Source organism: Thalassophryne amazonica, chromosome 4, assembly GCF_902500255.1.
Source record: "Thalassophryne amazonica chromosome 4, fThaAma1.1, whole genome shotgun sequence".
NCBI classification, from domain to species: domain Eukaryota; kingdom Metazoa; phylum Chordata; class Actinopteri; order Batrachoidiformes; family Batrachoididae; genus Thalassophryne; species Thalassophryne amazonica.
Window position 1 is genome coordinate 75,324,805 of NC_047106.1, and position 23,303 is coordinate 75,348,107.

The following is a 23,303-nucleotide window of genomic DNA, read 5'->3' on the forward strand; positions in this document are numbered from 1 at the left end:
TGATAACTAGCCTTCGTTCTGGGGCCGCCGTGGCTTGCTGATGCCGGACAGCTTCCACCCTACTGGGGAAGGTGCCACCATCTTGTCTGTGAACATTGATAGAGGTCGAAAGGGAGGGTAACATTAGGAATTTACAGCAGGCCATGGAGCAGGTTATTAGAGACCCCACAAGGCTTATGACAAATGTGGGAATCCATTAGCTCAGCGGGGAAATTCGTGCAGAAAATCCACTATGGTGATAGTGCAGTTTATGTGCCAGGGAGGGAAATTCAACAAGTTGAGACTGTGGCCTGCTTCTGTAGACATGTCCATAGAAATCATAGAGGGATATGCTTTGCAAACGTAATCATTGGATGATGTTGAAATTGAGGTTGTTCCAGCAATAGCAAAGATTTTGTCTGCTACCTACAACGCGCGTGGAATGTCTCAAGCCTAAACCTACTACTAGGCATCTTATATATGCTACTCTGGAACCACCCCTAAATCCAAACAGTTCAACTGTCAACCCCACTGAGGTCCTTAGTCTGGGTCTCATTAACATAAGTTCACTGTCCTCAAAATCATTGTTGATTAATGATCTAATTATTGATCATCACTTAGATATGATTGGGTTATGTAAAACCTGGCTTAAACCTACAGCTGTCCTCCCCTTAAATAAGGCCTGCCCACCAGCATATACATTTAGTCACATCCCTCGTGATGCAAAGCAAGTCAGGGGTGTTGCTCTTATTTAGAAATCTAGGTTTTGCTTATTAGCTGTTGGGGGTCACAAATATAACTCGTTTGAGCATCTAATTCTCCCCCTGCTCAGGATATTATGCATTGCCAAGGATAAAAATCAGCCGTATTACTTTGTCACTGTATAGGCCTCCTGGCCCATATTCTGAATTCGTAGATGAATTTTGTGCATTCATCTCTAACTTGTCAACTAGTGCAGAAAACAGTCTGATCATTAGTGACTTTAACGTTCATATAAATAAGCCTTTTGATCCCCTCTGCAAATCATTTATGGAAATTGTGGATGCATTAGGATTTCAGCAATGCATTCGGGACTCGACGCCCCTTAGTGGAAATACTCTGGATCTAGTTCTCGAACATGGTATTGCTGTCATGAATATTGACATCATGCCTCTTACATCAGTGGTCTCTGATCACTCACTTATTAAGTTTACAGTTTCGCTGCCGTGTTTAGTGGAACAACAACCTTATCTATCACTACAGCGATGCATCAACTCCTCAACTAAGACTGAACTCGAAGCTAGACTGCCTGATGTCTTAGCTTCACATTTGGCAAATACCCAATCAGTAGACAGACTTGTGGATAGTTTAAACTCAGTGCTCAAAACTGCACTTGACATGATTGTGCCACCTGTGTTAAAAGTGCGCTCCCCCAAATCACAGTCACCTTGGTTCAGTGATTACCTGCATGACCTCAAGCATAAGGCAAGAGGTCAAGAATGGAAACATGGCATGATGCTGTCTTAGACTATAAGCATGCATTATTGGCTACAAAGTGGACCTATTATTCGGTTTTGATCAACATAAACAAGCATAACTCAAAGTTCTTGTTCGACACAGTAGCAACACTTATTCATGGAGAACCACCTGTAGTTTGCTCTCTTTTTACAGCACAAGATTTCCTGGATTACTTTGAGAAGAAAATAGAAGACATTAGGTTAAACATATCCCAGCATGCCATAACCCAGCCACCACACCCTGCTATTGAGGTGGGCACCATTACTGAGGTGTTACCTAGATTTACAGAATTTGATAGTATCTCACTAGGCATGCTGACGAAGCTCGTAATGTCAACAAAAAGCACAACCTGTTTTTGATCCTATACCAACAAAACTCTTTGAAGACCGGTGGCCCACTCTTGGGCCGACTATGCTGGAAATTATTAATCTTTCTTTAACTACCGGATCTATGTTTCAAATCTGCAGTGATTAAACCATTACTTAAGAAACCTAATCTTGACCCTAGTGTATTGAAAAAATATTGGTCAATATCAAATGTATCATTTTGCTCTCACGGCAGCTCATGGACTATCTTAGTGAGAATAATCTCTTTGAGCCACTGCAGTCTGCTTTTAGAAAATATCATTCCACAGAGATGGCTCTCAATGAAGTGGTGAATGATCTTCTGCTTACAATGGATTCGGACACCACTACGGTTCTGGTGCTGTTAGATCTCAGTGCTACATTTGATCCCATGGATCATCATATTCTACTTGATAGGCTGGAAAATCATTTTGGGATTACTGGGAGTGCCCTTGTATGGCTGACATCATACTTGACCAGTCGTTCTCATTGTGTTTTGTACAGTAACACAAACTCTAACCTTAGTGACATGAAATTTGGGGTTCCACAGGGGTCTGTCTTAATCCCCGTGCTTTTCTCCCTTTATATTGCACGCCTTGGGCACATATTGTGGTGTTTTGGGATTACCTTTCACTGCTATGCAGATGATACTCATTTACACATGCCAATAACTGCTGGTAATCTCGTTCACATAAAATCCTTAGAAGATTGCCGTGCATCAGTGAGAAGTTGGATGTCTAGAAACTTCCTACTTTTAAACTCTGATAAGACTGAAATGATGGTTCTTGGTCCAGTGAGACATCATCATCAATTTGACCAGTTAACGCTCAGCCTTGGCTCGTGTGTCATACATCATACTGACAAAGTAAGGAACCTTGGGGTAATTCTTGATCCTACATTGTTCTTTAACCTCCACATTAGAAATATTACGAGGACTGCTTTCTTCCAACTGCAATATATAGCGAAGATTTGTCCCATCCTGTCTATGGCTGATGCTGAGACCCTGATCCATGCGTTTATCTCTTCTAGATTGGACTACTGCAATGTTCTATTTTGTGGTTTCCCGCAGTCTAGCATTAGGGGCCTCTAATTGGTTCAAAATGCTGCAACCAGACTTTTGACACGGAGCAGAAAGTTCAACCATATTTCACCCATTTTGGCATCCCTTCACTGGCTTCCTGTCCCAGTGAGATCAGATTTTAAGGTTCTGCTACTAGTCTATAAAATTGTTCACAGACTGGCACCTCCCTACCTAGCTGACCTAATTAAACCTTACGTACTGGCCCGGGCTTTGCATTCTCAGGATACAGGACTACTTTGTGTCCCTAGGGTGAATAAGAAGTCTGCAGGTCATAGAGCTTTCTCTTAACATGCCCCTGTTCTGTGAAATGATCTCCCTGCGTCAATTAAACAGTCAGATTCTGTGGAGACTTTCAAGTCCAGACTTAAGACGCACTTATTTCGCTTTCATATGGTTAGCATACTGGTATAGTTTTGTTTTATGCTTTTTACTCTTATTTCATTTTATTAGGAAACGGAGCATGCCAAGGCCTCAACTTCACCTAAATTCTGAGTCATTTAGTGAAGCTTAGTGGCCAGTGATCACCTTAGTATCCTGTTTTTCTTGTTGATTCATGCTGGCAAATTATACTGTATTTCTTGTCTTTTTGATGCCTGATTCTGTTTTTTTCTCTGTTTAACCCTCTGGGGCTGATGCTGTTGTATACGACTAAGACAGCTAAGACCAAGCTTTACTAAATTATAAATAACTTTTTAATGAAATGAGATAGAAACTTACTCTTTTTTCTTTTTTTTTTTTTGCTGAAAAGTTAACTCCGCGGACTTTTGAGCCAGCCATCGGCCATCTTTGTACTCCTCATAGAAGCTGTGTGATGACGTGCGCAATGTGAGTGTCCAATCTGAATTGGTTCAACGTCACATGGTTTTCTAAAATCCAGTCGTAGGGCAGATTCACCTCACATGAAAAGCCAAAGATCATTTTCAGGAGTGATATGTTACTAGTTTGCCCGTTTGAATAACCCCCTAGGTGCTCCAATGAGTACATACTATTGGGCTCCAAATGCGCCCTGCGCCATTACGCACGGCGATCACTGAAAGCAGACTGAGCAGACAGAGGGCCTCTGATGACAATCTCACGTGCTCAAAGAGTATGTAATTATCAGGATTGCTCCACTAGTTTGCATGTGAATATTACTGGATAACTCTCTTGCTTTTACCATGCAGACAAAAAAACGTATAGACCATTTTGTATATATTGTTCAAAATGAGCATTTGTGTTTATTGTTTGAACCTTTGTGTTGTACAGTTTTTCACACAAGACCTCAAATTACCTTTACGAGGTCTGTGAGAAAACTATCCGACCTTTTTATTTTTTTCAAAAACTATATGGATTTGAATCATGTGCGCTTACATCAGACAAGCTTGAACCTTCATGCGCATGCGTGAGTTTTTTCACGCCTGTCGGTTGCGTCATTCGCCTGTGGGCAGGCTTTGAGTGAGCACTGGTCCACCCCCCTCGTCGGATTTTTATTGTTTAGGAATGGCGGAGCGACTGCCGCTTTGTTCCATGAAAATTTTTTCAGAAACTCTGCCAGACAGCCAGATGGAAACCATTTGGAAGATTCAGATGGCTTTCTATGAAGATTCTATCGGTATCACACGGATTAAGGACCATTAAAACTGGATTAAAAACGGCCCACGGCAGCAGAGGGCACACCGCGCTCCGAGCGGCCATCGATAGGCTGGAACGAGCAGATCACTTCCAAATTTAAGGCTCTGTTGATGCAGGACGTCGTGTGACTAGCAGAGAAGTTTCAGAAGAGGTCAGGATCAGCACTTTATCAGCACATTCCACTGTTAAAGGAGATTTTGTAATGAAAGACGTGTGGACGGATTTGCGCGTCGCGACGCAGCCACTCATGGCGCGGGACAAACAACACCTCCGTGTTGGAAACCATTCGTAAGATTCAGACGGCTTTCGGTGGCTTTTCAGTCGAGTGAGTATCCGAGAAATTGTTTAACAGCTGGGCATGTTCCAACGTGTCCTGTGAGACTTCCAACATGGAGGTGTTGTTTGTCCCGCGCCATGAGCCGTTTTTAATCCAGTTTTAATGGTCCTTAATCCGTGTGATACCGATAGAATCTTCACCGAAAGCCATATGAATCTTCCAAATGGTTTCCATCTGGCTGTCTGGCAGAGTTTCTGAAAACATTTTCATGGAACAAAGCGGCAGTCACTCCGCCATTCCTAAACAATAAAAATCCGACGAGGGGGGTGGACCAGTGCTCACTCAAAGCCTGCCCACAGGCGAATGACGCAACCGACAGGCATGAAAAAACTCACGCATGCGCACGAAGGTTCAAGATTGTCTGATGCAAGAGCACGATTCAAATCCATATAGTTTTTAAAAAAAATAAAAAGGTCGGATAGTTTTCTAACAGACCTCGTATAAAGTGTCAAAACAGTTGTTTATTATAGTTTGCTGTGTGTTGAATAAATGTGTGTGGAAAATTATTTTCTGCTTTACTTTTTCCTTCCTTATTTTTGATTGTAAACCTTTATTACACTTATATACGGTGGCCAACAGGGGCCAAATGCTGCAAGAAAAAAACAAAAACAAATGCATAATCAAAAATGCGCTGCAAATAGAGAAACAATGCAAAGCACAAAACAATGAAAGCAAGAAAACACATGCAAAAGAAAAAAGCGTTGCAAGAAACAAAAGTAAATGCATCGTCATCAAATGCGCTGCAAATCAATCAATCAATCAATCAACTTTTTTTAATATAGCGCCAAATCACAACAAACAGTTGCCCCAAGGCGCTCTATATTGTAAGGCAAGGCCATACAATAATTATGAAAAACCCCAACGGTCAAAACGACCCCCTGTGAGCAAGCACTTGGCTACAGTGGGAAGGAAAAACTCCCTTTTAACAGGAAGAAACCTCCAGCAGAACCAGGCTCAGGGAGGGGCAGTCTTCTGCTGAGACTGGTTGGGGCTGAGGGAAAGAACCAGGAAAAAGACATGCTGTGGAGGGGGGCAGAGATCGATCACTAATGATTAAATGCAGAGTGATGCATACAGAGCAAAAAGAGAAAGAAACAGTGCATCATGGGAACCCCCCCACAGTCTACGTCTAAAGCAGCATAACCAAGGGATGGTCCAGGGTCACCTGATCCAGCCCTAACTATAAGCCTTAGCGAAAAGGAAAGTTTTAAGCCTAATCTTAAAAGTAGAGAGGGTATCTGTCTCCCTGATCTGAATTGGGAGCTGGTTCCACAGGAGAGGAGCCTGAAAGCTGAAGGCTCTGCCTCCCATTCTACTCTTACAAACCCTAGGAACTACAAGTAAGCCTGCAGTCTGAGAGCGAAGCGCTCTATTGGGGTGATATGGTACTACGAGGTCCCTAAGATAAGATGGGACCTGATTATTCAAAACCTTATAAGTAAGAAGAAGAATTTTAAATTCTATTCTAGAATTAACAGGAAGCCAATGAAGAGAGGCCAACACGGGTGAGATATGCTCTCTCCTGCTAGTCCCCGTCAGTACTCTAGCTGCAGCATTTTGAATTAACTGAAGGCTTTTTAGGGAACTTTTAGGACAACCTGATAATAATGAATTACAATAGTCCAGCCTAGAGGAAATAAATGCATGAATTAGTTTTTCAGCATCACTCTGAGACAAGACCTTTCTGATTTTAGAGATATTGCGTAAATGCAAAAAGGCAGTCCTACATATTTGTTTAATATGCGCTTTGAATGACATATCCTGATCAAAAATGACTCCAAGATTTCTCACAGTATTACTAGAGGTCAGGGAAATGCCATCCAGAGTAAAGATCTGGTTAGACACCATGCTTCTAAGATTTGTGGGGACAAGTACAATAACTTCAGTTTTATCTGAGTTTAAAAGCAGGAAATTAGAGGTCATCCATGTCTTTATGTCTGTAAGACAATCCTGCAGTTTAGCTAATTGGTGTGTGTCCTCTGGCTTCATGGATAGATAAAGCTGGGTATCATCTGCGTAACAATGAAAATTTAAGCAATACCGTCTAATAATACTGCCTAAGGTAAGCATGTATAAAGTGAATAAAATTGGTCCTAGCACAGAACCTTGTGGAACTCCATAATTAACTTTAGTCTGTGAAGAAGATTCCCCATTTACATGAACAAACTGTAATCTATTAGACAAATATGATTCAAACCACCGCAGCGCAGTGCCTTTAATACCTATGACATGCTCTAATCTCTGTAATAAAATTTTATGGTCAACAGTATCAAAAGCAGCACTGAGGTCCAACAGAACAAGCACAGAGATAAGTCCACTGTCCGAAGCCATAAGAAGATCATTTGTAACCTTCACTAATGCTGTTTCTGTACTATGATGAATTCTAAAACCTGACTGAAACTCTTCAAATAGACCATTCCTCTGCAGATGATCAGTTAGCTGTTTTACAACTACCCTTTCAAGAATTTTTGAGAGAAAAGGAAGGTTGGAGATTGGCCTATAATTAGCTAAGATAGTTGGGTCAAGTGATGGCTTTTTAAGTAATGGTTTAATTACTGCCACCTTAAAAGCCTGTGGTACATAGCCAACTAACAAAGATAGATTGATCATATTTAAGATTGAAGCATTAAATAATGGTAGGGCTTCCTTGAGCAGCCTGGCAGGAATGGGGTCTAATAAACATGTTGATGGTTTGGATGAAGTAACTAATGAAAATAACTCAGACAGAACAATCGGAGAGAAAGAGTCTAACCAAATACCGGCATCACTGAAAGCAGCCAAAGATAACGATACATCTTTGGGATGGTTATGAGTAATTTTTTCTCTAATAGTCAAAATTTTGTTAGCAAAGAAAGTCATGAAGTCATTACTAGTTAAAGTTAATGGAATACTCAGCTCAATAGAGCTCTGACTCTTTGTCAGCCTGGCTACAGTGCTGAAAAGAAACCTGGGGTTGTTCTTATTTTCTTCAATTAGTGATGAGTAGAAAGATGTCCTAGCTTTACGGAGGGCTTTTTTATAGAGCAACAAACTCTTTTTCCAGGCTAAGTGAAGATCTTCTAAATTAGTGAGACGCCATTTCCTCTCCAACTTACGGGTTATCCGCTTTAAGCTACGAGTTTGTGAGTTATACCACGGAGTCAGACACGTCTGATTTAAAGCTCTCTTTTTCAGAGGAGCTACAGCATCCAAAGTTGTCTTCAATGAGGATGTAAAACTATTGACGAGATACTCTAACTCCCTTACAGAGTTTAGGTAGCTACTCTGCTCTGTGTTGGTATATGACATTAGAGAACATAAAGAAGGAATCATATCCTTAAACCTAGTTACAGCGCTTTCTGAAAGACTTCTAGTGTAATGAAACTTATTCCCCACTGCAGGGTAGTCCATCAGGGTAAATGTAAATGTTATTAAAAAATGATCAGACAGAAGGGAGTTTTCAGGGAATACTGTTAAGTCTTCTATTTCCATACCATAAGTCAGAACAAGATCTAAGATATGATTAAAGTGGTGGGTGGACTCATTTACTTTTTGAGCAAAGCCAATAGAGTCTAATAATAGACTAAATGCAGTATTGAGGCTGTCATTCTCAGCATCTGTGTGGATGTTAAAATCGCCCACTATAATTATCTTATCTGAGCTAAGCACTAAGTCAGACAAAAGGTCTGAAAGGTCTGAAAATTCACAGAGAAACTCACAGTAACGACCAGGTGGACGATAGATAATAACAAATAAAACTGGTTTTTGGGACTTCCAATTTGGATGGACAAGACTAAGAGACAAGCTTTCAAATGAATTAAAGCTCTGTCTAGGTTTTTGATTAATTAATAAGCTGGAATGGAAGATTGCTGCTAATCCTCCGCCCCGGCCCGTGCTACGAGCATTCTGACAGTTAGTGTGACTCGGGGGTGTTGACTCATTTAAACTAACATATTCATCCTGCTGTAACCAGGTTTCTGTTAGGCAGAATAAATCAATACGTTGATCAATTATTATATCATTTACCAACAGGGACTTAGAAGAGAGAGACCTAATTTTAATAGACCACATTTAACTGTTTTAGTCTGTGGTGCAGTTGAAGGTGCTATATTATTTTTTCTTTTTGAATTTTTATGCTTAAATAGATTTTTGCTGGTTATTGGTGGTCTGGGAGCAGGCACCGTCTCTACGGGGATGGGGTAATGAGGGGATGGCAGGAGGAGAGAAGCTGCAGAGAGGTGTATAAGACCACAGCTCTGCCTCCTGGTCCCAACGCTGGACAGTCACAGTTTGGAGGATCCAAGAAAATTGGCCAGATTTCTAGAAATGAGAGCTGCTCCATCCAAAGTGGGATGGATGCCGTCTCTCCTAACAAGACCAGGTTTTCCCCAGAAGCTTTGCCAATTATCTATGAAGCCCACCTCATTTTTTGGACACCACTCAGACAGCCAGCAATTCAAGGAGAACATGCGGCTAAACATGTCACTCCCGGTCTGATTGGGGAGGGGCCCAGAGAAAACAACAGAGTCCGACATTGTTTTTGCAAAGTTACACACCGATTTAATGTTAATTTTAGTGACCTCCGATTGGCGTAACCGAGTGTCATTACTGCCGACGTGAATTACAATCTTACCAAATTTATGCTTAGCCTTAGCCAGCAATTTCAAATTTCCTTCAATGTCGCCTGCTCTGGCCCCCGGAAGACAATTGACAATGGTTGCTGGTGTCGCTAACTTCACATTTCTCAAAACAGAGTCGCCAATAACCAGAGTTTGATCCTCGGCGAGTGTATCGTCGAGTGGGGAAAAACGGTTACAGATGTGAACGGGTTGACGGTGTACACGGGGCTTCTGTTTAGGGCTATGCTTCCTCCTCACAGTCACCCAGTCAGCCTGCTTTCCCGACTGCCCGGGATCTGCCAGGGGGGAACTAACGGCAGCTAAGCTACCTTGGTCCGCACCAACTACAGGGGCCTGGCTAGCTGTAGAATTTTCCACGGTGCGGAGCCGAGTCTCCAATTCGCCCAGCCTGGCCTCCAAAGCTACGAATAAGCTGCACTTATTACAAGTACCGTTACTGCTAAAGGAGGCCGAGGAATAACTAAACATTTCACACCCAGAGCAGAAAAGTACGGGAGAGACAGGAGAAGCCGCCATGCTAAATCGGCTAAGAGCTAGTAGCTACGCAACCTAGCGGATTCCTAAAAACACGCAAAGTGAATAATGTGTAAATAATTTAGAGGTGATTCAGCAGAAGGAGTGCTTTAGTTAAGGCACCAGACAGGCCATGAAGCAGCACAGGTAACGCACGGCAACAGCGAACGCACGACAACGGTGCTAAAATAAAATAAAAATCCACTAGACACGCTGTGGAGCAGCACAGGTAACGCACGACAACAGTGCTAAAAAACAAAATAAAAACGAAAGCGTTAGCAAGCTAGTTAGCTTGCCAACGCTGATGAAAGTTAGCTGATGAAAGTGCTCCGTCGCGATGTTTCGACCGTTAGAGGTCTTCTTTAGGCGTTGGAGCACGGTGAAAAAGTAAAAAAAGTAAAAAAGTAAAAAAGTAAAAAAGTCTTGAAAAACACTGTTAGTTCAAAGTCCAAAGCAGCAGGTATCAGTCTCTGTGTAAACAGTTCCAACAGAGAGCCAAAAATGAGCCAAATGAGAGAGCCAATGAGCCAAAAATGAGCCAAATAGAGAAACAACGCAAACCATGAACCATGAACACATGCAAATGAAAAACACTGCATATGCAGTCACCACAACGGAAGTGCTCCAAACCTGCAGGGGGCGCTTTCAGCATAACAGCCAAAGAACACAGGATACAGAATGGCTGACTCACGGTGAATTGAAAAGTTGAGATGTTGTACAGTAAAGTGATTTTTGTTTGATTATATTATATTATTTATATCACTGTACCACATGCACATTACGTGACATTTATTTTGTTGTATTTTACACCAGACTGTCATCTGTAAATATACAATGCTGCACATTTGCATGACGATTAGCCTGTATGCTAATAGCAATAAGAAGATTAGAGATTGATACCAAAGATCTTTTTAATAGTACATTAGGAATCCCTCTTACACCATTCTTCCATGCCTACCTTTTTCTAGGCTACTATGTTTTGCCCTTAATGTGGACAAGATTTGGGAGTCATTGAAGTGTTCTGTGGCTCATGTGCCTCTAATGTACGATTTTTAGCAGAGTATGCAGACAACAGTAAGTGGACTTTTAATTTATGCAGAGTGGATATTTAATGAAATTACTCATATCCAAAGTTTTAATGATACTGTAGTTCGCACCTCGTCTTTATGTTAAGTACATTCATGTAAATTTGACTTAACAGCTTGTGTTGTGTAATCAATTTATGGGGCTTGGTGAATGGTGATATAGCTAAACAAAGCTTAGTCAGCTGTGTGTCGCTGTGCAGATATTGAGTTTCACTGCCATAGGGTAGAAACTTTGTGTTTATGCAGATTCTAATGTTAAAGGACCTCAACCATACATCAGAGGCAAAGTGTTGTACTTTTAACAAAAGTCAATCTCTGTCTTTATGCCATTTATGTTTGGCAGGGTCAGCACCAGATATCCCCACAGAAGAGACTTTTTAATCACAACTACAGCAATGCTGAAATTTTGGATTTTTTGCCTTCAAGACATGATATCCATATGAGCGTTCGCTCCCTGAAGAGGAAACTGAAAAGCTTGTCTTTATCCAGGCATAAAACCTACTCTCGTCTTAATACCATTTGTGCTGCCATACAGGTGGAGTTAAAGGGGCCAGGTCAATACTACGGCTACCGTTCAATGTGGTAGACACTGCGTCAAAAGCACTCTCTGACAATTAAGAGGGATGATGTTATGGTCCTGATGAGAGAACCTGATCCACAAGGAATTCAACTTTGTACTAGAAGAAAATTTATAAAAAGAGTTTACAGTTCTGATGGACCAAACCATGTATGGCATGTGGATGGTTATGACAAATTAAAGCCCTATAGTTTTGGATTAAGTGGCTGCATAGACGGATACTCTCGAAAAGTGCTGTGGTTTAAATGTGGAGTAAGCAACAATGACCCAGGGGTCATTGCCCAGTATTACCTGGACGGTCTCTCAGACCTTGGAATCATTCCAGTCAGACTTCACACTGACTGTGGTACTGAAAATGGCACCATGGCAGCAATTCAGTGTACCTTAAGATCATCTCACACTGACGACTATGCTGGTGCTGCAAGTCATTTGTACGGCTCTTCAACGGCAAACCAAAGAATTGAAAGCTGGTGGTCATATTTCCGCAAACAGAGGTGTCATTATTATTTTTTACCAGCTGGAAACACTTTAAAACAAAGACAATACAGCATACCCTTTCATTCAACTTCCAAACTGCACCCTAGTAAAGGCAGAGATGGATACATTTATTCAGGACATTGTGGTCCTTGTATGTTTATTGCCATTTGATGGAACAACAAATTATATTCATCATTAAATCCAAACATCTTATATTGCAGTAGAATCCAAGAACATTCCATTAAATTACACTAATTCCAGTTTGTGTTTTTCAGGTTTCACTTTTGGATGGACCTTCTGAATGATCTGAGAGAGAGAGGTCTCTTCAATGGTAGTCATGAGCACACATGCCTGCTACGATTTGTGTTCATGGATGTGCTACAAAATGATCTTGATGAATGCAGAGAGAAGTGGAATACTCATACGATCAGACCTGTTTAACAGTCTCATTGTCCATCTGGGAAATCAGAGGTCATGTACAACCTACCTCACAGGTTTGTTGTCAGCGTTTATTTATTTATTTATTTTTCTTCCCTGAAATGCAGTGCCTTGAAAAAGTATTCACCCCTCAGTATTTTACCCATTTTTAATTTGTCATTTCAAATATAAAAAGTAAATCAGGCTTCTCCATATAAAAATTTATACAATTATCTTCCTTAAACTCAAACTTAAAGCAAATCTCTACAATCTGGTTTCAATTAATTAAAAATATAAAAGCCAAGATGGTGGCTGTCTTAAGTTATGGAATGCTTTTGTATAATACCTGTAAATAATCAGCTTTATTGCCAGTCTTCTTCAGACAAGTCGGGATGGATACATGAGCATTTCCAAGTCACTGAATATGTCTTGAACTTTATTTACATCAGTTATGAAGAAATACAAACAGTATGGCACTCTATGGTAAATCTATGTGAAGCAGACAGTTCTCAAAAAATTAGTGACTGTGCAAGAAGGAGAAGAGTAAGGAAAGACACCAAGACACCCAGAAGAAGTTATAGGCTTCTCTGCCTGTGTTAGCTTCATTTTGGAGTAGAGCGGAGGATATTCTTGTTGTGTGGGCCGCCAGAAGAGGAGGTACTGCTGGCCCACCACCAGAGGGCGCCCTGCCTGAAGTGCGGGCTTCAGGCACGAGAGGGCGCTGCCGCCTACAGGAACAGCCGAGGTGACAGCTGTCACTCATCAACTATGACAGCTGTCACCGATCATCTGCATCTCACCTGGGATAAAAGCAGGATGACACCTCCACCATATCTGCGAGAGGTAACATTCTCAGCCTTAATCTGTGCCGTACTGCACTGTGTGTTTCTGATCTTTGTACAGGAGGTTTCAGTCGTTTGTGTCAGCGGGAAGCTGAGCTGGTCGGTAACGGCAGGGTGACGGATCGCACCCTTCACGATCAGTGAGACAAGTGACTGTTCAGGTTCTGTAAAAGACTGTGTTCATATTTTCGGAGGTGGAATTCCCACCATTATTGTTACGGGGTGTACACACACCCACACTTGACTGTCTTTGTTCTCCGCAAGCAGTACCAGATCCGACACGCTGAGACGGTGGCCACCTGGGGACTTCGGGACTTGGCGGCTCCAGTATCCCTCGGGTTCGGTGGCGGTGGAAATCGTGTGGTTCCGGTTCGTCTCCAGACGGGCGTCTCCTATCGTCGAGCCTGCCCACACGACACCTTCATTAATTGACTTGTATTCATTCTGTAATCTGCTGTGTGTGGTTGTGACATTCACAACAGTAAAGTGTTCTAATTTAACTCCCTCTATTGTCCATTCATTTACGCCCCCTGTTGTGGGTCCGTGTCACTACACTTTCCCAACAGGATATCTCGGCCAGCGTCATGGACTCTGAGGGGTGTCACCCAGCTGTTGAACGACCAATGGGAGAGCAGGGATCGCAGGCATCTGCAGGAGGCGTGATTGGTGAGCTGCAGCACATTCTCACCGCCTTTACGGCTCGGTTGGATCAAATGACCGAGCAAAACATCCTCCTGAACCGCAGGGCTCAGGGCGCTGCTGCAGCCCCTCCTCCCTGCCGACCCTGTGCAGGATATGAATGTTCCAGTGGTGGTTCAACAACCCCTCCCACCATCCCCTGAAGCATACATAAGCCCTCCTGAGCCGTACGGAGGTTGTGTGGAGACATGCGTGGACTTTCTCATGCAGTGTTCGCTCGTCTTCGCACAACATCCCGTCATGTACGCGTCAGATGCTAGTAAAGTAGCTTATGTGATTAATCTGCTTCGGGGAGAGGCACGCGCTTGGGCTACGGCGCTTTGGGAGCAAAATTCACGGCTCCTTCACACGTACACTGGGTTTGTGAGGGAGTTCAAGACTGTGTTTGATCACCCTAACAGGGGAGAGACCGCTTCAACTGTGCTGCTGTCAATGAGACAGGGATGCCGGAGCGCAGCCGCTTATGCAGTTGACTTCCGCATCGCGGCTGCGAGATCCGGCTGGAATAACGCTGCACTCCTCGCCTTCGTAAACGGACTGTCATCGGTCCTGAAGGAGCACCTGGTGGCCAAGGATGAACCGCGGGAATTAGATGGGCTTATCGATCTTGTTATACGGTTAGACAATCGGTTGGAAGAACGCTGTCGGGAACGAGACGAAGGGCGTGGCCGGGCGCGCGCCGTCCCTCTTCCTTCCGGGTCCGAAAAAGGTCCGCCCTGGCCTCTACGTCCCGTGTGGCGACAGCTCCCCCTGCTGACAAAGCTATGGACACAAGCAGGGCCACATTCAGACCACCGAATAGACAGAGGAGGCTTCCCCGTGGGGCGTGTTTTGTTTGCGGCTCAATTGAGCACCAATTGAGTAATTGCCCCGAACGGTTAAACACCAACGCCCGCCCCTAGAAACTGGGCTTAGGGTGGGCCAAGAAATTCACGTGGGACACACACACATTTCCACACGGCTCCCAGTTACAATCCTTAGCGGGGATTTAACCCTTCAGGCCCCAGCACTGGTAGACACAGGGTCAGAAGGGAATCTGCTAGACAGCAGATGGGCCAGGGAGGTAGGGCTCCCTCTGGTGGCGCTTCCTTCGCCATTGCAGGTGCGAGCACTAGATGGCACCCTACTCCCTTTAATCGCACACAGGACACTACCAGTAACTCTGGTAGTGTCAAGGAATCATAGGGAGGAGTTTTTTGTGACTCCCTCTACCTCCCGTGTGATTCTGGGGTTCCCCTGGATGCTAAAACACAATCCCCGGATTGATTGGCCGTCCGGGGTGGTGGTACAGTGGAGCGAGACCTGCCATCGGGTGTGTTTGGGATCCTCGGTTCCTCCCGGTTCCCAGGCTAAGGAGCAGGTCAAAGTTCCCCCCAATCTGTCGGCGGTGCCGGTTGAGTACCACGATCTTGCTGACGTTTTTAACAAGGATCGGGCACTCACCCTTCCCCGGCACCGTCCGTACGATTGTGCCATTGATTTGTTGCCAGGCGTGGAGTTCCCGTCCAGCAGGCTGTACAACCTCTTCCGACCAGAGCGCGAATCGATGGAGACCTACATCCGGGACTCCTTAGCTGCCGGGCTGATCCGTAACTCCACCTCCCCGATGGGAGCAGGTTTCTTTTTTGTGGGCAAAAAAGATGGCGGTCTTCGTCCATGCATTGATTACCGGGGGCTGAACGAGATCACGGTTCGCAACCGATACCCATTGCCTTTGTTGGATTCGATGTTCACCCCCCTGCATGGAGCCAAAATCTTCACAAAGCTGGATCTTAGGAACGCATACCACCTAGTTCGGGTCCGGAAGGGAGACGAATGGAAGACGGCATTCAACACCCCGTTAGGTCATTTTGAGTACCTGGTCATGCCGTTCGGCCTCACAAACGCCCCAGCGACGTTCTAAGCTTTGGTTAATGACGTCTTGCGGGACTTCCTGCACCAATTCGTCTTCGTATATCTGGACGATATACTCATCTTTTCTCTGGATCCTGAGACCCATGTATGGCATGTACGTCAGGTCCTGCAGCGGTTGTTGGAGAACCGGCTGTTTGTGAAGGGCGAGAAGTGTGAGTTTCACCGCACCTCTTTGTCCTTCCTGGGGTTTATCATCTCCTCCAACTCCATCACTCCGGATCCGGCCAAGGTCGCAGCGGTGAGAGACTGGCCCCAACCTACGAGCCGTAGGAAGCTGCAACAGTTCCTCGGCTTCGCAAATTTTTACAGGAGGTTCATTAAGGGGTATAGTCAGGTAGTTAGCCCCCTGACAGCCCTGACCTCACCAAAAGTTCCCTTCACCTGGTCGGATTGGTGTGATGCCGTGTTCAGGGAGTTGAAACAGCGCTTCTCGACTGCACCTGTCTTGGTGCAGCCCGATCCTAGTCGCCAGTTTGTGGTTGAAGTGGACGCCTCTGACTCAGGGATAGGAGCCGTGCTATCCCAGAGTGGAGAGACTGATAAGGTTCTTCACCCGTGTGCCTATTTCTCCCGCAGGTTGACCCCAGCAGAGCGGAACTATGACGTGGGCAATCGAGAGCTCCTTGCGGTGAAAGAGGCTCTTGAGGAGTGGAGACACCTGCTGGAGGGAGCGTCAGTGCCTTTCACGGTTTTTACTGACCACCGGAACCTGGAGTATATCAGGACCGCCAAGCGACTGAACCCCAGGCAAGCCCGCTGGTCACTGTTTTTCGGCCGTTTTGACTTCCGGATCACTTACCGCCCCGGGACCAAAAACCAGAGGTCGGATGCCCTGTCCCGGGTGCACGAACATGAAGTCAAGACCGAGCTGTCGGATCCACTGGAACCCATCTTACCGGAGTCCACTATCGTGGCTACCCTTACCTGGGACGTGGAGAAGACCGTCCGGGAGGCCCTGGCACGGAGCCCGGATCCCGGAACAGGACCGAGAAACAGACTGTACGTCCCACCAGAAGCCAGAGCTGCCGTCCTGGACTTCTGTCACGGGTCCAAGCTCTCCTGCCACCCAGGGGTGCGTAGGACCGTGGCAGTGGTCCAGCAGCGCTTCTGGTGGGCGTCTCTGGAGGCTGACGTCCGGGCTTATATCCAGGCCTGCACCACCTGCGCCAGGGGCAAGGCGGACCACCAGAAGGCACAGGGACTCCTGCAGCCACTTCCTGTGCCTCATCGCCCCTGGTCCCACATCGGTCTGGATTTCGTCACGGGCCTCCCGCCGTCCCGGGGGCACACCACCATCCTCACGATAGTGGACCGGTTCTCCAAGGCGGCCCACTTCGTGGCCCTCCCGAAGCTCCCATCGGCCCAGGAGACGGCGGATCTCCTGGTCCACCATGTCGTCCGGCTGCATGGGATACCTACAGACATCGTTTCGGATCGCAGTCCCCAGTTCTCCTCGCAGGTGTGGAGGAGTTTCTGCCGAACGGGCCAATCAAGAGTTGGAGCAGGCCCTGCGTTGTACAACATCCGCACACCCGACGGCTTGGAATGAACACCTGGCCTGGATCGAGTACGCGCATAACAGCCAAGTGTCCTCTGCCACCGGCCTCTCCCCGTTTGAGGTGTGTCTTGGGTACCAACCCTCTTTGTTTCCTGTGGTGGAGGGAGAGGTTGGTGTGCCCTCGGTCCAGGCCCACCTGCGGAGATGCCGTCGGGTGTGGCGCACCACCCGTTCGGCCTTGTTGAGGGCCCGGACGAGGGCAAAAGCCCATGTAGACCGTCGACGGTCCCCGGCCCCCGCATACCAGCCCAGGCAGGAGGTATGGCTATCAACCAAGGACATACCTCTCCAAGTGGCTTCCCCGAATTTGAAAGACCGCTACATAGGGCCGTTCCACATCCTCAAGGTCCTCAGTCCCACCGCAGTGAGGCTCCAACTCCCGGCCTCACTGCGGATCCATCCAGTCTTTCACGTCTCCAGGTTGAAACCACATCACACCTCACCCCTCTGTGCACCCGGTCCGGCGCCGCCTCCTGCCCGTATTATCGATGGGGAACCGGCTTGGACAGTACGCCGGCTCTTGGACGTCCGTCGAATGGGCCGGGGCTTTCAATATTTGGTGGACTGGGAAGGGTATGGACCCGAAGAACGCTCCTGGGTGAAGAGGAGCTTCATCCTGGACCCGGCCCTCCTGGTTGATTTTTACCGACGCCACCCGGACAAGCCTGGTCGGGCGCCAGGAGGCGCCCGTTGAGGGGGGGGTCCTGTTGTCTGGGCCGCCAGAAGAGGAGGTACTGCTGGCCCACCACCAGAGGGCGCCCTGCCTGAAGTGCGGGCTTCAGGCACGAGAGGGCGCTGCCGCCTACAGGAACAGCCGAGGTGACAGCTGTCACTCATCAACTATGACAGCTGTCACCGATCATCTGCATCTCACCTGGAATAAAAGCAGGATGACACCTCCACCACATCGCCGAGATATCGACTTCTGCGAGAGGTAACATTCTCAGCCTTAATCTGTGCCGTACTGCACTGTGTGTTTCTGATCTTTATACAGGAGGTTTCAGTCGTTTGTGTCAGCGGAAAGCTGAGCTGGTCGGTAATGGCAGGGTGACGGATCACACCCTTCACGATCAGTGAGACAAGTGACTGTTCAGGTTCTGTAAAAGACTGTGTTCATATTTTCAGAGGTGGAGCTGGAATTCCCACCATTATTGTTACGGGGTGTACACACACCCACACTTGACTGTCTTTGTTCTCCGCCAGCAGTACCAGATCCGACGCGCTGAGACGGTGGCCACCTGGGGACTTCGGGACTTGGCGGCTCCAGTATCCCTCGGGTTCGGTGGCGGTGGAAATCGTGTGGTTCTGGTTCGTCTCCAGACGGGCGTCTCCTATCGTCGAGCCTGCCCACACGACACCTTCATTAATTGACTTGTATTCATTCTGTAATCTGCTGTGTGTGGTTGTGACATTCACAACAGTAAAGTGTTCTAATTTAACTCCCTCTATTGTCCGTTCATTTACGCCCCCTGTTGTGGGTCCGTGTCACTACACTTTCCCAACAATTCTTTCACCAAAACAGATCAAATCTAGGCTTGCATCTCAGATGTACCTTCTGGCAGTCTGTAGCTAAACTTTCAGGGCTTCTTCATAAGAAAACCCTCCGACATATCACTTCATCGTGAAGCTGTATAACTGGTGATACAAAATGGAACCCATCATATTGGCTTTTCTAACAGACCTCGTAAATTAAAAATATAAAAGTATCCGACCTTTTTATTTTTTTCAAAAACTATATGAATTTAAATCATGTGTGCTTGCATCAGACAAGCTTGAACCTTCGTGCGCATGCGTGAGTTTTTTCCACGCCTGTCGGTTGCGTCATTCGCCTGTGGGCAGGCTTTGAGTGAGCACTGGTCCACCCCCCTTGTCGGATTTTTATTGTTCAGGAATGGCGGAGCGACTGCCGCTTTGTTCCATGAAAATTTTTTCAGAAACTCTGCCAGACAGCCAGATGGAAACCATTTGGAAGATTCAGATGGCTTTCGGTGAAGATTCTATCGGTATCACATGGATTAAGGACCATTAAAACTGGATTAAAAATGGGCCATGGCGGCGGAGGGCGCACCGCGCCCCGAGCGGCCATCGACAGGCTGGAACGAGCAGATCACTTCTAAATTTAAGGCTCTGTTGATGCAGGACGTCGTGTGACTAGCAGAGAAGTTTCAGAAGAGGTCGGGATGAGCACTTTATCGGCACATTCCACTGTTAAAGGAGATTTTGTAATGAAAGACATGCGGACGGATTCGCGCGCCAGGACGCAGCCGCTCATGGTGCGGGACAAACAACACCTCCGTGTTGGAAGTCTCACAGGACAAGTTGGAACATGCCCAGCTGTTAAACAATTTCTCGGATACTCACTCGACTGAAAAGCCACTGAAAGCTGTCTGAATCTTACGAATGGTTTCCAACACGGAGGTGTTGTTTGTCCAGCGGCATGAGCGGCTGCGTCCCGACGCGCGAATCCGTCCGCATGGCTTTCATTATAAAATCTCCTTTAACAGTGGAATGTGCCGATAAAGTGCTGATCCTGACCTCTTCTGAAACTTCTCTGCTAGTCACACGACGTCCTGCATCAACAGAGCCTTAAATTTGGAAGTGATCTGCTCGATGGCCACTCGGGGTGCGGTGCGCCCTCCGCCGCTGTGGGCCGTTTTTAATCCAGTTTTAATGGTCCTTAGTCCGTGTGATACTCATAGAATCTTCACCGAAAGCCATCTGAATCTTCCAAATGGTTTCCATCTGGCTGTCTGGCAGAGTTTCTGAAAAAATTTTCATGGAACAAAGCGGCAGTCGCTCCGCCATTCCTAAACAATAAAAATCCGACGAGGGGGGTGGACCGGTGCTCACTCAAAGCCTGCCCACAAGTGAATGACGCAACCGACAGGCGTGAAAAAACTCACGCATGCGCACGAAGGATCAAGCTTGTCTGATGCAAGCGCACATGATTCAAATCCAGATAGTTTTTGAAAAAAATAAAAAGGTCGGATAGTTTTCTCACAGACCTCGTATATCAAATTGTAGAGATTTGCTTTGAGTTTGAGGAACATAATTTTAGAAATGTTTACATTGAGAAGCCTGATTTTCTTTTTGTATTTGCAATGTCAAACAAATTAAAATGTGTGAAATATCAAGGGGCTGAATACGTCTTGAAGGCACCGTAACCGTATAAAATGTAAGAACAATAAAGTACATCAGAAGATGTGCAAAATCCTTGTACTTTTTGAAAGCAGCGTAACAGTGTGAAATGTAAGAACAATAAAGTACATCATCAAAAGATGTGCAAAATCCTTGCACTCAGATAACGTTATACAGGATTAAATTCAGCACAACAGATTAACCACAAGTAAAGTGATACATGAATGGTAATGTACCTACTCATATGACTAGGGTTGGTGGAACTAACTGTGGGTTTCCAGTTGCACTGGAGGAACTGCGGCCATTTCAGATTGAGGCAACACACAATCCATGTGGAGATCGCCATCTCCAGTCACGCTTTGAGGGTCTTCAGAGACAAAGTGGTGTAATGCATCCAAAGACCTGGGAAACCTGTGTTGAACTTTATATAACACTGAAGACACTGGATGATTTGTAACAGAACTGAACAGGTAAAACAATTTAGTGCAGTCAAAAACCTGGTAAGTTTTTATTCCAAAGTCCATGTCCTCCTTAAACTGTTCATACGTCATTGACAGTGGAATTTCCATTGTGTTTGAACAGGTTCTGCTGCATGGGAATCGAGATGTACTCTGAAATACCAGCTGTGGTCTTGGCTTAAAACCAGATGGGGCAGAGAACCAAGTCCTGTGGCGAACATCAGGATGTCAGAGAGGGAGAGTCCAGTTTGTTTATCTGCGGTGTGTGTGTGTGTGTGTGGGGGGGGGGGATTACTGAGCATAAAATGTGTTTTAGCTGTCATTCATAAAATGAGAGAAATGGGAACAATAGTATGACATGCTATTTTAATACTTTAATAATGATACTTTGACAACTTCATGTAATGTCTTAAATATTTGAATGAATGAATAATGTGAAAATAAAGCACATTACCTTTGTATTGAGAAATGATTGCAGTAAATGAAGTACCACTGCATGAAGTCCTTTATGATTATCTTCTTGTCCCCTACAATCTTTGGGTACTGAAGACAACCAGCAGTCTGCAACAGACTTGAATGTTTGTTGATCACTGCATGCAGTTCATCCAGTGCTGCTGCATTGGATATCTGGAAGACAATTACCATACATTTAATGGTTAAGTAAAAAAAAAAAAAAAAATTCAGGGGCTCAGTGAGTCAAAATTTTGTTTCCGTGGTTGAAGTAGACTATAGATTGGTAGTTGAGAAAGTTGTGTAATAATAAAACAGAGCTTTGTTGATTTGACCACAAACCTCAAACAAGGAAGCTCTCATAGTATTATCTGTGATGTCCTCAATCCTTGTTTCAACATCAACAGTCGATTTTCCCGTGAGGTGGTCGTAGATCATTTCTGACAAGAATCTAGGGCCTGGACCACCATGGACTATTGATGTAGCGATCATCCTCCCAACATGAAAATACTCATCATTTCTGGCAGCTGTTGATATTTTACCATCCATTAGTGCCACTAATAAAATCAGTTGCTAGGTACACATGAAAATGCATAACAGGGTTAATTTCACTGAATCCCAATGCAGAGCTAAAACCAGATGTAGAATTTCCAGTATGAATTCCAAAATGATCTTCAGTCATGCAATTTAATTAATTTTCAATAACATGTTTACCTGCACAGTCAAACGTGAGAAATTTCCTATCTTCTGGACCATCAAAGACTCTTCTTGATCTAAGGCAGTCCATCAGCAGGGTAAGGAACTCCCATTTGGGACCACCAGTGTCCACTGCATCCTGTGCTCGCTCCTCATCATCAGTGAATTTAACCAAGATTTCATGGGATGGGTCATAAGATGATCGCTTGAAGCCTCTGAGTGCTCCATCCCATATATTTTCCCTGTTGATGTTGAATCTGCTGTATGATGTATTGGTAATCTTGGAGGCCAGTCCTGAAACAATGTCTTCAGCACTACTGGGAGAGAATATCAGTGTACATAATTTCTGACATTGGACCCAAAAATAACTAGTAATAGTTCATACCTTTTCTCTGCAGGGTAGTCTGTGCGGTCATCTGTCTCAGACTCACTGTCAACAAATATAGGTGCATACAAGTTGGTGTAGTCTCTGCAGGGACAGAGATCATAGATTCAACTGTAAAATGCAGTCAAATGTTTGTTTTACAAAAGATGACAAACCAATGATACCTGAGTATATAGAATTTTTAAAAATATGTTTGTTGGAGTTCTAATGTTATCTAGACTTTGGGTGTGAGTTGGGGTAGCTGTTTGAAAATGTAGAAAGACTGCTCTTTAGTAAGTATGTTGTCATGTTGCAATCTAGCAATAAAAATGAATGCCAATATAAAGTTGTACATTCTAAGAAAAAGTATAAAAAAGTATAAATGGGTTGCAAGAAACAGGCTCAATGTTAGTGTAATGTTTTCAGTTTTTTAGCTATTATGTTCTTCATTCAACATATGAGGTCTGTTAGAAAAAAAAAACAACCTTTTTATTTTTTCAAAAACTATATGGATTTGAATCACGTGTGATTGCGTCAGACAAGCTTGAACCCTCGTGTGCATGCGTGAGTTTTTCCACGCCTGTCGGTTGCGTCATTCGCCTGTGAGCAGGCTTTGAGTGAGGAGTGGCCCACCCCCTTGGCGGATT

At 45.1% G+C, this 23,303-nt stretch overlaps 1 long non-coding RNA gene across 1 annotated transcript; it reads left to right on the forward strand.

Moving 5' to 3' along the window:
• Positions 1 to 5,408: 5,408 nt before the first annotated feature.
• On the forward strand, positions 5,409 to 23,046 carry LOC117509198. Its single transcript, XR_004560304.1, has 3 exons — positions 5,409 to 5,549; positions 8,358 to 8,359; positions 23,034 to 23,046. It is a non-coding gene; the product is annotated as an uncharacterized LOC117509198 (long non-coding RNA).
• Positions 23,047 to 23,303: the final 257 nt, after the last annotated feature.